This window comes from Pleurodeles waltl, chromosome 3_1 (assembly GCF_031143425.1).
Source record: "Pleurodeles waltl isolate 20211129_DDA chromosome 3_1, aPleWal1.hap1.20221129, whole genome shotgun sequence".
NCBI lineage: Eukaryota > Metazoa > Chordata > Amphibia > Caudata > Salamandridae > Pleurodeles > Pleurodeles waltl.
Genome location: NC_090440.1, coordinates 1,564,764,287 through 1,564,778,579, shown reverse-complemented (window position 1 = coordinate 1,564,778,579; position 14,293 = coordinate 1,564,764,287).

Below are 14,293 nucleotides of genomic sequence, written 5' to 3'. Positions count from 1 at the left end.
GAACTGGGCCCTTCAAGGCAAGAACTGCTGAACTGGGCCCTTCAAGGCAAGAACCGCTGAACTGGGACCTTCAAGGCAAGAACCGCTGAACTGGGCCCTTCAAGGCAAGAACCGCTGAACTGGGCCCTTCAGGCAAGAACCGCTGAACTGGGCCCTTCAAGGCAAGAACCGCTGAACTGGGCCCCGCCGTCTCCAGCACCGCTCCGCTGGGGACCGCCGTCTCAAGAACCGCTGAACTGGGCCCTTCCAGGCAAGAACCGCTGGCCCTTTGGCAGACGTGGCAGGGCAGGATCTGTCTCGGGCAGGGCTGCAGGATGTCCTCTGGCCAACATGCCTCCTCCAGTGGCAGTGGAGTCTGTTATGGACTGTTTGGACTGTGGCTTTGCACTCCCCAGGATGGCCCAGTGGGCAGGCCACCCACTGTATGGACTGTATGGACTGTGGCTTTGCACTCCCCAGGATGGCCCAGTGGGCAGGCCACCCACGGTATGGACTGTATGGACTGTGGCTTTGCACTCCCCAGGATGGCCCAGTGGGCAGGCCACCCACGGTATGGACTGTATGGACTGTGGCTTTGCACTCCCCAGGATGGCCCAGTGGGCAGGCCACCCACTGTATGGACTGTATGGACTGTGGCTTTGCACTCCCCAGGATGGGCCAGTGGTCATGGAGTCCCCTCGTGGATCTGGCGTCGTGTACTCAAGTGGCTGAGGTGCCCGCCCTTCCCTTCCCCCTGAGGTGCCTGTCCTTTTTTCTTTCTGATGCCCCTGCAGTGTTCTCTCTGTGGAGTTCTTGTCGTGGGACTGGGCCTTGCCCCTTTGCTCAGGACCCCTGTGGTCCACGGACAGTGGTTGGACTACATATAGTAGATGTATATATTTTGTACATAGTTTATTTATTTATTTGGATTACTGCTGTCCATTTTTCAATATATCTGCCCGTTTAAGATCTCTTCTTTTGGTCTTTGCATTATTTCGGAGGGGGGGGTTTGTGGGTTGTGACAGTGATCTGTGGGAATGCATTGATGTGTGTGTTGTAGTGGGTGTGGGTGGGTGGGTGTGTGCCGGTAATCTTTTCCCTCCCTGTGTCGTAGGTGCAGTACTCACCGATGTCTTCCGCGCCGCCGGGCGTGCTCCTGGTACAGGAGCAGGTATAGGAGTGCGGGGATGACCTGTAACTCGGGTTCCATACTGCCGGAATCTCGCGTGGAGTATGTGGAGGTGAGCGTTTTCCCGTTCGTAGTCTGTTTCCGCCGTGTTTTTATCGGCGGTGCTCCCGCCCCGGAAAAGGTGGCGGATTGGTGGGTCGTGATAGGGTGGGCGGTACATTGTCTGCCGCCTGGCTGTTGGCGTGACCGCCGCGCTGTTTGTTTGTTCCGCCGTGGCGGGCGGAGTGTTAATGCGGCGGGCTGTGTTGGCGGTTCCCGCCAGGGTCAGAATTGCATATTTTGGACCGCCGGCCTGTTGGCGGGTTGGCCGCCGCTTTATCACCGACCGCCAGGGTCAGAATGAGGGCCTAAGTCCGAACGTAAAAAGTTGACCGGGACCTCCCAGCCATCGTATCCGAGAAGGGCTCCACGGACGTCGGATCAAGATCCAGGTTTACCCCGGTCGAAGGATTTTCATCTCGAAAAAACGACTAAGTCCGAAGGTAAAAATCTCCACTGAGGAAACCCACATCGCGTATCCGGACAAGGGCTCCAGGAGGTCGGATTCAACTGGCAGGTTCGTCCCGGTGAAGAAAAACTTCAAAATAAAGACTAAGTCAGAAGGTAACTTTTTAACCGAGGCCTCCCGCGACTTGTAGCCGAGCAGGGCTCCATCGCGGTCGGCCTGAAACTTTGACTTTGCCCCGGTCCTGGTGCAACCAGATGACCCGATTTCTAAGCGCTAGAAAAATAATAATTCTTTAAAAATTCATATCTCCGGTTCCCCTGAACCGATTTTAATCGTTTTTGTGTCATTTTAAAGATAAAAATATAAACTATTTTTATAAATTGGTTTTGGATTTTTAAACTGTTTCCTGTGTTTTATTTAATTACTGTTTTGTGATATTTGAATGCTTTACACACTGTCTCCTAAATTAAGCCTTGACGCTCGTTGCCAAGCTACCAAGGGTTGAGCTGGGATTAATTTACTGAGACCTAACTGTACCTAGGTGGAGGTTAGTGGCTTGTTGCTAGGTGTAGGTACCTACCTGCCCTTACCAATAACCCATTTTCCAACAGTATGCATGTTGGATTACTGTTTTCAGGCATTATGGGGGTGATTCTGACCATGGCGGACGGCGGTCGCCGCCCGCCAAGCGGTTCCCGCCGAAAGACCGCTCCGCGTTCAAAAGACCGCGGCGGTCATTCTGGCTTTCCCACTGGGCCGGCGGGCGACCGCCGAAAGTCCGCCCGCCAGCCCAGCGGGAAACACCCTTCCCACGAGGACGCCGGCTCAGAATGGAGCCGGCGGAGTGGGAAGGTGCGACGGGTGCAGTTGCACCCGTCACAAATTTCAGTGTCTGCAAAGCAGACACTGAAATTCTTCGTGGGGCCCTCTTACGGGGGCCCCCGGAGTGCCCATGCCATTGGAATGGGCACTGCAGGGCCCCCCAGGGGCCCCGCGGCACCCCCTACCGCCATCCTGTTCCTGGCGGGAGAACCGCCAGGAACCGGATGGCGGTAGGGGGTGTCAAAATCCCCAGGGCGGCGGAGCGCGCTCCGCCGCCATGGAGGATTCTCAAGGGCAGCGGGAAGTCGGCGGTACACCAGCTGGCCAGGAGGGCCCCACCACCCACAGCCCAGCTGGGCATTGAAGGAGCACCATCCCCGCTGCCCAGGAGGGCACCACCAGGCAATGAGCAGTTGGCCATAGAATGGCCGCCGTCTCCAGCACCGCTCCGCTGGGGACCGCCGTCTCAAGAACCGCTGAACTGGGCCCTTCAAGGCAAGAACCGCTGAACTGGGCCCGCCGTCTCCAGCACCGCTGCGCTGGGGACCGCCGTCTCAAGAACCGCTGAACTGGGCCCTTCAAGGCAAGAACCACTGAACTGGGCCCTTCAAGGCAAGAACCGCTGAACTGGGCCCTTCAAGGCAAGAACCGCTGAACTGGGCCCTTCAAGGCAAGAACCGCTGAACTGGGCCCTTCAAGGCAAGAACCGCTGAACTGGGCCCTTCAAGGCAAGAACCGCTGAACTGGGCCCCGCCGTCTCCAGCACCGCTCCGCTGGGGACCGCCGTCTCAAGAACCGCTGAACTGGGCCCTTCAAGGCAAGAACTGCTGAACTGGGCCCTTCAAGGCAAGAACCGCTGAACTGGGACCTTCAAGGCAAGAACCGCTGAACTGGGCCCTTCAAGGCAAGAACCGCTGAACTGGGCCCTTCAGGCAAGAACCGCTGAACTGGGCCCTTCAAGGCAAGAACCGCTGAACTGGGCCCCGCCGTCTCCAGCACCGCTCCGCTGGGGACCGCCGTCTCAAGAACCGCTGAACTGGGCCCTTCCAGGCAAGAACCGCTGGCCCTTTGGCAGACGTGGCAGGGCAGGATCTGTCTCGGGCAGGGCTGCAGGATGTCCTCTGGCCAACATGCCTCCTCCAGTGGCAGTGGAGTCTGTTATGGACTGTTTGGACTGCGGCTTTGCACTCCCCAGGATGGCCCAGTGGGCAGGCCACCCACAGTATGGACTGTATGGACTGTGGCTTTGCACTCCCCAGGATGGCCCAGTGGGCAGGCCACCCACGGTATGGACTGTATGGACTGTGGCTTTGCACTCCCCAGGATGGCCCAGTGGGCAGGCCACCCACGGTATGGACTGTATGGACTGTGGCTTTGCACTCCCCAGGATGGCCCAGTGGGCAGGCCACCCACTGTATGGACTGTATAGACTGTGGCTTTGCACTCCCCAGGATGGGCCAGTGGTCATGGAGTCCCCTCGTGGATCTGGCGTCGTGTACTCAAGTGGCTGAGGTGCCCGCCCTTCCCTTCCCCCTGAGGTGCCTGTCCTTTTTTCTTTCTGATGCCCCTGCAGTGTTCTCTCTGTGGAGTTCTTGTCGTGGGACTGGGCCTTGCCCCTTTGCTCAGGACCCCTGTGGTCCACGGACAGTGGTTGGACTACATATAGTAGATGTATATATTTTGTACATAGTTTATTTATTTATTTGGATTACTGCTGTCCATTTTTCAATATATCTGCCCGTTTAAGATCTCTTCTTTTGGTCTTTGCATTATTTCGGAGGGGGGGGTTTGTGGGTTGTGACAGTGATCTGTGGGAATGCATTGATGTGTGTGTTGTAGTGGGTGTGGGTGGGTGGGTGTGTGCCGGTAATCTTTTCCCTCCCTGTGTCGTAGGTGCAGTACTCACCGATGTCTTCCGCGCCGCCGGGCGTGCTCCTGGTACAGGAGCAGGTATAGGAGTGCGGGGATGACCTGTAACTCGGGTTCCATACTGCCGGAATCTCGCGTGGAGTATGTGGAGGTGAGCGTTTTCCCGTTCGTAGTCTGTTTCCGCCGTGTTTTTATCGGCGGTGCTCCCGCCCCGGAAAAGGTGGCGGATTGGTGGGTCGTGATAGGGTGGGCGGTACATTGTCTGCCGCCTGGCTGTTGGCGTGACCGCCGCGCTGTTTGTTTGTTCCGCCGTGGCGGGCGGAGTGTTAATGCGGCGGGCTGTGTTGGCGGTTCCCGCCAGGGTCAGAATTGCATATTTTGGACCGCCGGCCTGTTGGCGGGTTGGCCGCCGCTTTATCACCGACCGCCAGGGTCAGAATGAGGGCCTAAGTCCGAACGTAAAAAGTTGACCGGGACCTCCCAGCCATCGTATCCGAGAAGGGCTCCACGGACGTCGGATCAAGATCCAGGTTTACCCCGGTCGAAGGATTTTCATCTCGAAAAAACGACTAAGTCCGAAGGTAAAAATCTCCACCGAGGAAACCCACATCGCGTATCCGGACAAGGGCTCCAGGAGGTCGGATTCAACTGGCAGGTTCGTCCCGGTGAAGAAAAACTTCAAAATAAAGACTAAGTCAGAAGGTAACTTTTTAACCGAGGCCTCCCGCGACTTGTAGCCGAGCAGGGCTCCATCGCGGTCGGCCTGAAACTTTGACTTTGCCCCGGTCCTGGTGCAACCAGATGACCCGATTTCTAAGCGCTAGAAAAATAATAATTCTTTAAAAATTCATATCTCCGGTTCCCCTGAACCGATTTTAATCGTTTTTGTGTCATTTTAAAGATAAAAATATAAACTATTTTTATAAATTGGTTTTGGATTTTTAAACTGTTTACTGTGTTTTATTTAATTACTGTTTTGTGATATTTGAATGCTTTACACACTGTCTCCTAAATTAAGCCTTGACGCTCGTTGCCAAGCTACCAAGGGTTGAGCTGGGATTAATTTACTGAGACCTAACTGTACCTAGGTGGAGGTTAGTGGCTTGTTGCTAGGTGTAGGTACCTACCTGCCCTTACCAATAACCCATTTTCCAACAGTATGCATGTTGGATTACTGTTTTCAGGCATTATGGGGGTGATTCTGACCATGGCGGACGGCGGTCGCCGCCCGCCAAGCGGTTCCCGCCGAAAGACCGCTCCGCGTTCAAAAGACCGCGGCGGTCATTCTGGCTTTCCCACTGGGCCGGCGGGCGACCGCCGAAAGTCCGCCCGCCAGCCCAGCGGGAAACACCCTTCCCACGAGGACGCCGGCTCAGAATGGAGCCGGCGGAGTGGGAAGGTGCGACGGGTGCAGTTGCACCCGTCGCAAATTTCAGTGTCTGCAAAGCAGACACTGAAATTCTTCGTGGGGCCCTCTTACGGGGGCCCCCGGAGTGCCCATGCCATTGGCATGGGCACTGCAGGGCCCCCCAGGGGCCCCGCGGCACCCCCTACCGCCATCCTGTTCCTGGCGGGAGAACCGCCAGGAACCGGATGGCGGTAGGGGGTGTCAAAATCCCCAGGGCGGCGGAGCGCGCTCCGCCGCCATGGAGGATTCTCAAGGGCAGCGGGAAGTCGGTGGTACACCGCCGACTTTCCGTTTCTGGCCGCGGCTGAACCGCCGTGGTCAGAATGCCCAGCGGTGCACCGCCAGCCTGTTGGCGGTGCTACCGCCGACCTCCGCCATGGCGGTAATTACCGCCAGGGTCAGAATGACCCCCTATATCAGGCTCCAGCTGATGACATAAATCCACAATAGTTTGTTGAGTCAGATGGAAGAGCTCTATTATGTGACGTTCTTCCATGGTTTGAAAGTCTCTCAGTGGACAATATACTGGAGCTTGTCACCTCCTCCTTCTCCTAGGGTACCTATTTTTTACATCTATTGAGTTGGAGCATTAGTAAATGTGTGCACACAAACGTGCATGATGTATACAACAAAAGACCATGGGGGCCACGAATGACAGAAGCACCGCCAACAGGCTGGCGGTGCTTCCTAGCCCATTCTGACCGCGGCGATAAAGCCGCGGTCAGAAAACCGGGGTCGGCGGTTTCCCGCCGATTTTGCCCCGTCTGGGCTAATCCGCCATGGCAGCGCTGCAAGCAGCGCTGCCATGGGGATTCTGACCCCCTTCCCGCCAGCCTGTTTCTGGCGGTTGTCACCGCCAGGAAGAGGCTGGCGGGAACGGGTGTCTTGGGGCCCCCTAACAGGGCCCCGGCCGGCTTTTCACTGTCTGCCTAGCAGACAGTGAAAAGCGAGACGGGTGCAACTGCACCCATCGCACGGCCGCAAAACACGGAGCCGGCTTCTGTGTTGCAGCCCACCTTCCCGCTGGTCCGGCGGGAAGGTCAGAATGCCAGCAGCGGTCTTCTGACCGCGTAGCGGCCAAATGGCGGTTCCCGCCTGGCAGGCGGCAACCGCCGCCCGCCAGAGTCGGAATGACCACCCATGTGACAATGCAGAAATGACTGGAAGAACATTACACCCATTACACATCCAAACTGTTTACTACCCAAGACCCAGATGTGATCCCAATGGCTATCTTTACCTTGTACAACATGGATTTGGACCTCAGTCAATTATCTGCTCCTCATGTGCCTCTCTAAATTTGACAGTCCATTCAAACTGCCAAAAATACTGTCACCGGTGGTGAACCAGGAACCCCTATTTTTAGCCATTTGTGACCAGGAATACAATACACTCATGATTGTGTGTGAACCTACAAAAGAAAGCTGCTGCATGCATGTTGAGAGATTCTGACACTGCTATAAATGTTATGACGCATTTAAAAGTCCCCAAAACTGTAGTTACTCCCGCCAAAATGGCAGATGCCTGACCCCCTACATTGGACATTAGGTACCGCACGTGGCTGCTTGTGGAAATTGGCCATGTGGTGGGTGCTTACAACCTCAGCAGACAATGCCATAGGTTAACATTGTTGACTGTGACAGTCACAGCCCAATGGCTGTGTCTGTCAGCGGTGATGACCGCGTACGTGGCATACATGTACGCCGGTTTTGGCAAAATCACTCACTTGACTCCTGACACCGCTGCCATCAACACCTCCACCACTTCAGCTGCTGTGTGCCACTCCTCGGAACAACCATTCCAGGCCAAGCAGGGGAAAGGGACCCAGTCTTTACTCTAGGGGAGATGGAGAAGATTGTTTCCCTATATGGTCAGCTCTATGGCTCACGCGAGGAGAAGGTAAGGACCTCATAGGCATATTTGCATCTGTTCAACACCATCCTTTCCTTCCACATAGGCTACAATGTGCCTCTGGGGTCCATACATAGGATGTAGGTGCTGCTGGTAGTGCAGAGCTATACTCTGTGTATGACACATTACCATTGTGTTTTGTGATAAGGTATAAATCCCCCTTCTGTTGCATGGAAATATCCAGGCAAGCAGACTTTACAAGCATACAAAGATGTATTTTCAGATATGATTTTTGAAAATGAAGGCCAACATGTATTTGCATTACAACATGAGTTGTGTATGTATGTTGTTTGAGTCTTATGAGGACCTTGTCATTATTGGTACAACAGAACACTCAGGAGACAGCTGTCCTTGACAAACTGCTGTCAGTCTGAGAAGCATGTTAAACTCATTGTGCCCTTCAGAGTACCACAGAACCCTGTGGCCCATATTTATACTCTGTTTGCGCTGGATTTGCATAATTTTTTTACGCAAATCCAGCACAAACTTAACTCCATATTTATATTGTGACGTTAGACCTGTCTAACGTCAAAATATTGGAGTTAAAGTCATTTTTTGGCTGCTGAAAACTACCTTGCATTAATGAGATACAAGGTAGGCATTCCCGTGCAAAAAATGACTCTAAGGCCCTTGCACCTTTTTTATCGTCCAGGGCAAAAACCACGCATGGGAGGAGGAAGGCCTTAACTAGGTATGGGGTATGGGCAGGCGTTAGGGGACCCAGGAACACCCCCACCAACACCTGGAGGACACCTAAGGATGGGGAGGCCCCATCCCAGGTAAGTCAGATACCATAGTGCCATAGGGGGGCCTAACTTGGGTCCCCCTACATGGCACTGTGCCCAATGGCCATGTCCAAGGGACATAAGTCCCCTGGGCATGGCCATCGGGCTTGGGGGCATGACACCTGTCTTTACTAAGACAGGACTCATGTCCATGGGGGTTGTTCATCAAAAAAATTACGCTAGTCAGGTTAGAGTCATTTTCTTTACTCTAACCTGACTACCACCATTCTTTCCCGCACAACCTCCAGTTTGCCCTACACCTCCCCCACCTGTTTAGCATCATTTATTTTGATGCTAACTGGGCCTTAGCACTGGCTTGCGCCATTCCTTAAATATGGCACCTGGCTAGTGCCCTCACGTCCTGGAATGGCGCTAGCCAGCGCTATACTTTTTGATGCAAACCTGCGCTAATGCAGGTTTACGCCAAAAAGTATAATTCTGGGCCTGTATTCATAGAGGATGGACACACGATGTACTGTAATGCATGGAATTGATGGAAATGTGAGTGTCCTATAGGTTCTGTATGCTCAACCTCCAGAGAACAAGGACTGTCTGATGTGCTCCCAATATGTGAGATGGACCAGGTCGGGCAGAGTTACTGTGGCTATGCAACTGTGGCCCCAGGCCCACTCCCACTAGACATGCAGATCCTTGTATGTGGCCAAAATAAGATCTTCAGAGTCGAGACTTGGCCAGAATACCTTTGTACATTTGCCTCATTATGAATGAGTACTGAGGTTCCCCACAACCTACTACATATGTCCAATGACCCCCATTGTTAATGTGTGTCATCAGCTTATGACAGACCCCCTACTCACACAGCTCTGTTTTCACCTTTTCTTGAGTCATATGTGTACAGTACAGATGTATTTCACAACTGACTAACCTACATTGCAGAAAGTTCAGTAGTTTGAGGGAGAGTATTACATGTGACTCATTGGCTTTAAAACATGCAACAAAACATACCTTGGAATGTTTGATGTCATCTCTGTAGGAGTAAAACATATGGTAAAATGTGTGTTCAAGGATAGCAGCCCATACTACACAACCCCACTCAGGAGTGGTATTGTTATTCCATTGGGTACCCCACATATCCACACATGTGCAGGAAAGAGGCTTTCTGTGACACCCATGCCAGCCCCTTCCTTGTCACTTAAGTGTTAGGGGTGGTGTGTACTACGGTATTTGCCTGTAGGGACTGTATGCATTGAGTCAAAGTGGCTGGATGTAAATGTGTCTGTACAGTCATGGCCAAGGAGTTTGCCTGCAGAAGATCACAATGGTGTGACGTGTGGTGTGATGAGGCTTACATCACAGTCCATGTTGCTTGTGCTATGGCTACCTGATGTCAGTGGGCTCGCTTAGTCATTGTAGGCTAGAAGCAGGGTCGTGGGCTAGTCTGCCGATTACTTCAAAAGAGTGTATTTATATCCCTATGCCTGTGACCATGTATGCTTTACACTTGTGGTCTGTTGATGAATACAATATGGTTGTGGTTGGTGTTTGTAAAATGTGTGTGCCACAGACATTTGTTCAGAAAAATGGATTTGTGACCTCTTCATTTGTCTTTTGCACCCATACAGGTCAACACCCCTCAGAAGCAAGGGATTGGGTGAGCCATTACCCAGAAAGTGCAGACCCTTAGAGTCCATCCCCGGCGGAGTACCCACTGTTGCAAAAGGTGGGAGGACACTGGGCCCGTAAGATCGCAGACGTCCATCTGGGGGTGTCCTCCCAACATAGGTGGGATACACGCTATAGCCTGACCCCCCTGATGGCCCGCATCGTGGCGGTGGCCTATCAGAGCTTTATGGGCGTTTGAGGGAAGCACAGCAGCTATGAGGGGGTGAGTCCTGCCCATATCCCTAGCTGTTACATTTCAAGTTTGATGGGTTAGAGTTTGCCATTTCCCCTGGTGATTGGAGATGGGCGAAGAGTGGCATACAAGCTGAGTTATTGCTTGTGTAGGTATGGAAGATGCTGCATGCTGCTGTGCCTTGACTAGTGTTCCAGTGACCTGGGACAGAACAGATTACAGTCCACAGACAATATACTCTACTGGGCAGACACATGGCTGAGGAAAGTGATCAATCAGTTCAAGTTGTTTGGTGTTGTGGTTGTCATTTGTTCCCAACAGTCCACTTGTCTTCAGTGTGTTAGTCACAACATCATGAGTTCCTAGATCACTGTACTCAGCTATGTGTCTTCTCACCTGAGTATGTTGGCATCTGTTACCCACAGGCCACTTGTCTTCAGTGTGTCAAGGGTGCTGGTGCCCCAATAATGTCTTAACTGCGATGTTGGCCATCATACACGTAATATAACATGCATTGTCCTTTGGGTGCAATTATAGAGGAGTACTTTCCCTTGATAAGTATGGAATGTTCAATGACCTGATTTTGGTACAGACAATGTTGCCCTCATTTCTTGGGCCCACTTGTTAGCAGGAGTCCTTTTTTTGCTTTGGTCATATCATGTACACTGCTGTTTCCTACATGGTCTACCTGTCTTCATGGGATAATGTCTGATTCCATCACATACGTGTACACCAAAATATGTATTTTGAATCAGACATATCTGATGAGTATACAATTTATGTGGTGCCCCAGACAGGAGCATGTCACCATTAACTGGTGACTCACACATACCCTAACTGGTCACGTCATGACATTTATCATGTACAATTCCAGAAGCAATGAGGAGATGCAAGGTAGTACTACAGTAAATACTCATATTGTGGATTTCCATCGCTGTAGAAAAATTTTTGTAAGTGCTTTGCACATATCATTTGGTAAAGGTTCATTACCTGACTGTTGGCATGCATCAGGGAGTGAGTTGAAAGAATGTTGGAATCATATGTGAGTGTGTACACTCATTCTTCCAAGGGAATCTGTGTTTCCATGACAAAAAGGGACAGTGATGTACCTTCCCACTGGGCAACATGTTCGGGCCTTCTACAGGTACTGGGGATTCACTGAGCCTCTACAATATTTAATGGACTATTGGCTGTTACTCATGCAATGTTAGAAGGGTGTTCTCAGCAGTACCAATCAGGACAGGTGATTTCCCTGGTGTTAGCCCATTCATTGAACTATGGATATTTGTAGACAAGTCTAACAGACATTTGCAATTCTGGTCTCCAGTGTAGTTTTCTGTATGAGATGCATTATCTTTCAGAGCAACTTTGGTACAAGTTTCATGAGACTATTTAGACAATGGTCATATTTAGTAGTTTACCTTGTGAAGTTTTAACAGTGTGACATGGATGTTTCTATGTCTCCTTCTTCCAGCTACTTCTTGCTGCAACATAGTTGGTTTATTTGTCCATCAACTCATCATGATGTGAGTTTGAAGATATGAAGTTTTTTGCTGGATGCATGACCTTGTTTGGGATGTGTGAGAATGAATCATTGCCATACTATTTGATGACAATGGGTTACTGAGAGGTGCAACAAGATCCAAGCCATTCAGGGTGACAAGGTCTCCTACTTGATCCATGGATTTTGTGATTGGAGAACTACAATCATGCAATTTGAGATGTCTGTGATTCCAATTCTCCTTGGGCAACTGTTTGTAGTTTGCATGCATGCACTGGAGTTGAAAATGTTGTTGATGCTTTGGTGGCGCTTTTGGCTAGGAACTACTGTACATTATGGTACTGTTTGTTCATCACAGCTGTTGTTCAGGTGTGATCAGGCACATGGACTGACCCTGTTTGTCTCTGTAATTTCAGTATTATCGCAGCCAAGCAGAGGAGACAGGAGAGAGACCAGTGGAGAAGCAGCTGGCCATGGTACCTCTGGTCAAGATACATCCAACATAGAGGGATCCCGTGGCCCACAGGGTGAGGGGAGTGCCACAGAGGAAACAGGACCTACCTCTCCATCTTCGGATTCATCTTGCCACTCCCTAGTGGTGGTGGAAGAGTCAGGACCTGCATCTGATACATCCAACATAGAGGGATCCCGTGGCCCACAGGGTGAGGGGAGTGCCACAGAGGAAACAGGACCTACCTCTCCATCTTCGGATTCATCTTGCCACTCCCTAGTGGTGGTGGAAGAGTCAGGACCTGCATCTGTACCATCCTTGTCGGCCACTCCTAAGTCTATCTCCACCCTCCCTGTTGCTCTCCACACAGTTGGTCATGCCCGCTCACCCAAGAGGGTGGGTGTCTCCTTTGCACTAGGCACCTCCCCCAACCACATTACCCCGGCTGCACTGGGTGAGAAGGGTATTGACCTCCTAAGAAGTATCTCTGTGGGTCAGACTGCCAAGCTGAATGCCATCCAGGTGCAGGGCCACCAGCTTCAAGAGGTAGATGCATACCTAGAAGGCATTCATAGTGCCATGTTTGGCCTACAAATATCTCTTTAGGCTCTGGCCTCCACACTGACTGCAGCCTTCTACCACCCCACCTTCCTACCCCCTACCACCTGCCTCTCTCCACCCGTTACCTGTTCCCATATCTCTCTCAAGCACACAGGCCCATCGACACGCTCCCACCTCAACAGCCACTATAAGCACCTACAAATACAAACACCATAGAACACACCAGCATACAAGCAGTCAACAGCCACACTCACACACCACCACAGCGAACATTCCCCCAAACACAACCCCCACCAATTCAAACCCACACAGCACACAACCCATACTCCCAGACACCACCCCAACAGACACATCCACCACAGACACCATCACCATGCCCTCCACTTCATTGCCACTGAGAAATGCAATTGCACACAATAAAACAAACAACAGACATCGCAAAACCCAAACATATATCAAACATTCACACACCAGCACCAACAATAAACACATAAGACCACTCCCTCAACCGCCAAACCCCTGCCCCCTTCTGATGTCCCTGCCCATTTTCCCAAATAGTGTTCCCTGTTTTCCCTTACCCCTGCCAAACCCACCCTCCTAAGAGCAAGAAGATCCCACTCAAATCCCAAGCCGTGCCTACCACCTCCAAGCCTTCCCCTGTCAAACCTGCCTCCACCACACCTGGACCAAGCCATGCCCCTCCCAGACCCAAGAAGAAGCCTACCCCTCCTAAAGTAAAGACCACTCCTCCCCATTCCAAAGCCTACTCCCAAACCCGACCTCACCACACCTAAGGGTAATAATTGCGGTGCTTGGCCCGGCTACTTGATACCCCTTCCTGTGGAGGTTCCTGTGGCAGTGTTTAGTGAGTCAAGGTATTGTGCACAGCGGTGTTCAATCCGTTTATGGACATTTGGACTGGCAATTGGCCTTTACTCCCCTCTGCAGTTATACTTAATAGAGCAAAGTTGTGTGGTTTGTTAAACATTTGTCCTGCCATTCCTTTTCTACCTTTTTGCTATTCTTGAGTAATTAGTGATGTGTGCCTACAGTTGTGTTTGTTTCACCCTGAATGCTGATCCATTTGCTGTGTTTGTCAACATCTGACTTTGGGAGCAGTGCTGGAGTCACCCAGGACAAGGGGAAATGTTCAATGGATGGATGTGTGAGAGGTAATCCAATTGGGGTTTCATTGTGTGGTGTTTGCTCTGGTAAGTATTTAATGCTGGCTTGACCACTGACAACATCTCTTGTGTTACATTTGTCCCCCTGATGTATGCTGCACATTGGTATCATGAGTGTGAGCTGGAGTTTTGGTTCTCCACACATGGAGGGTATTCAATTGTGCTGACTTCCTATACTTTTGAATGGCCATGTGTGATTTTCATGTGCGTACCTTCCAGCTAATTAATCTACATATCTGACCCTTGCTGTTATATTTGCTTTCTTGACTTCCACATTTGGCACCTGGGCATGGCACTTGTTAATACTATTGGTTATCCCTGAAATACACAAGGCTCTAGTACTTGTGCTAATAGTTTTTATGAGTCATG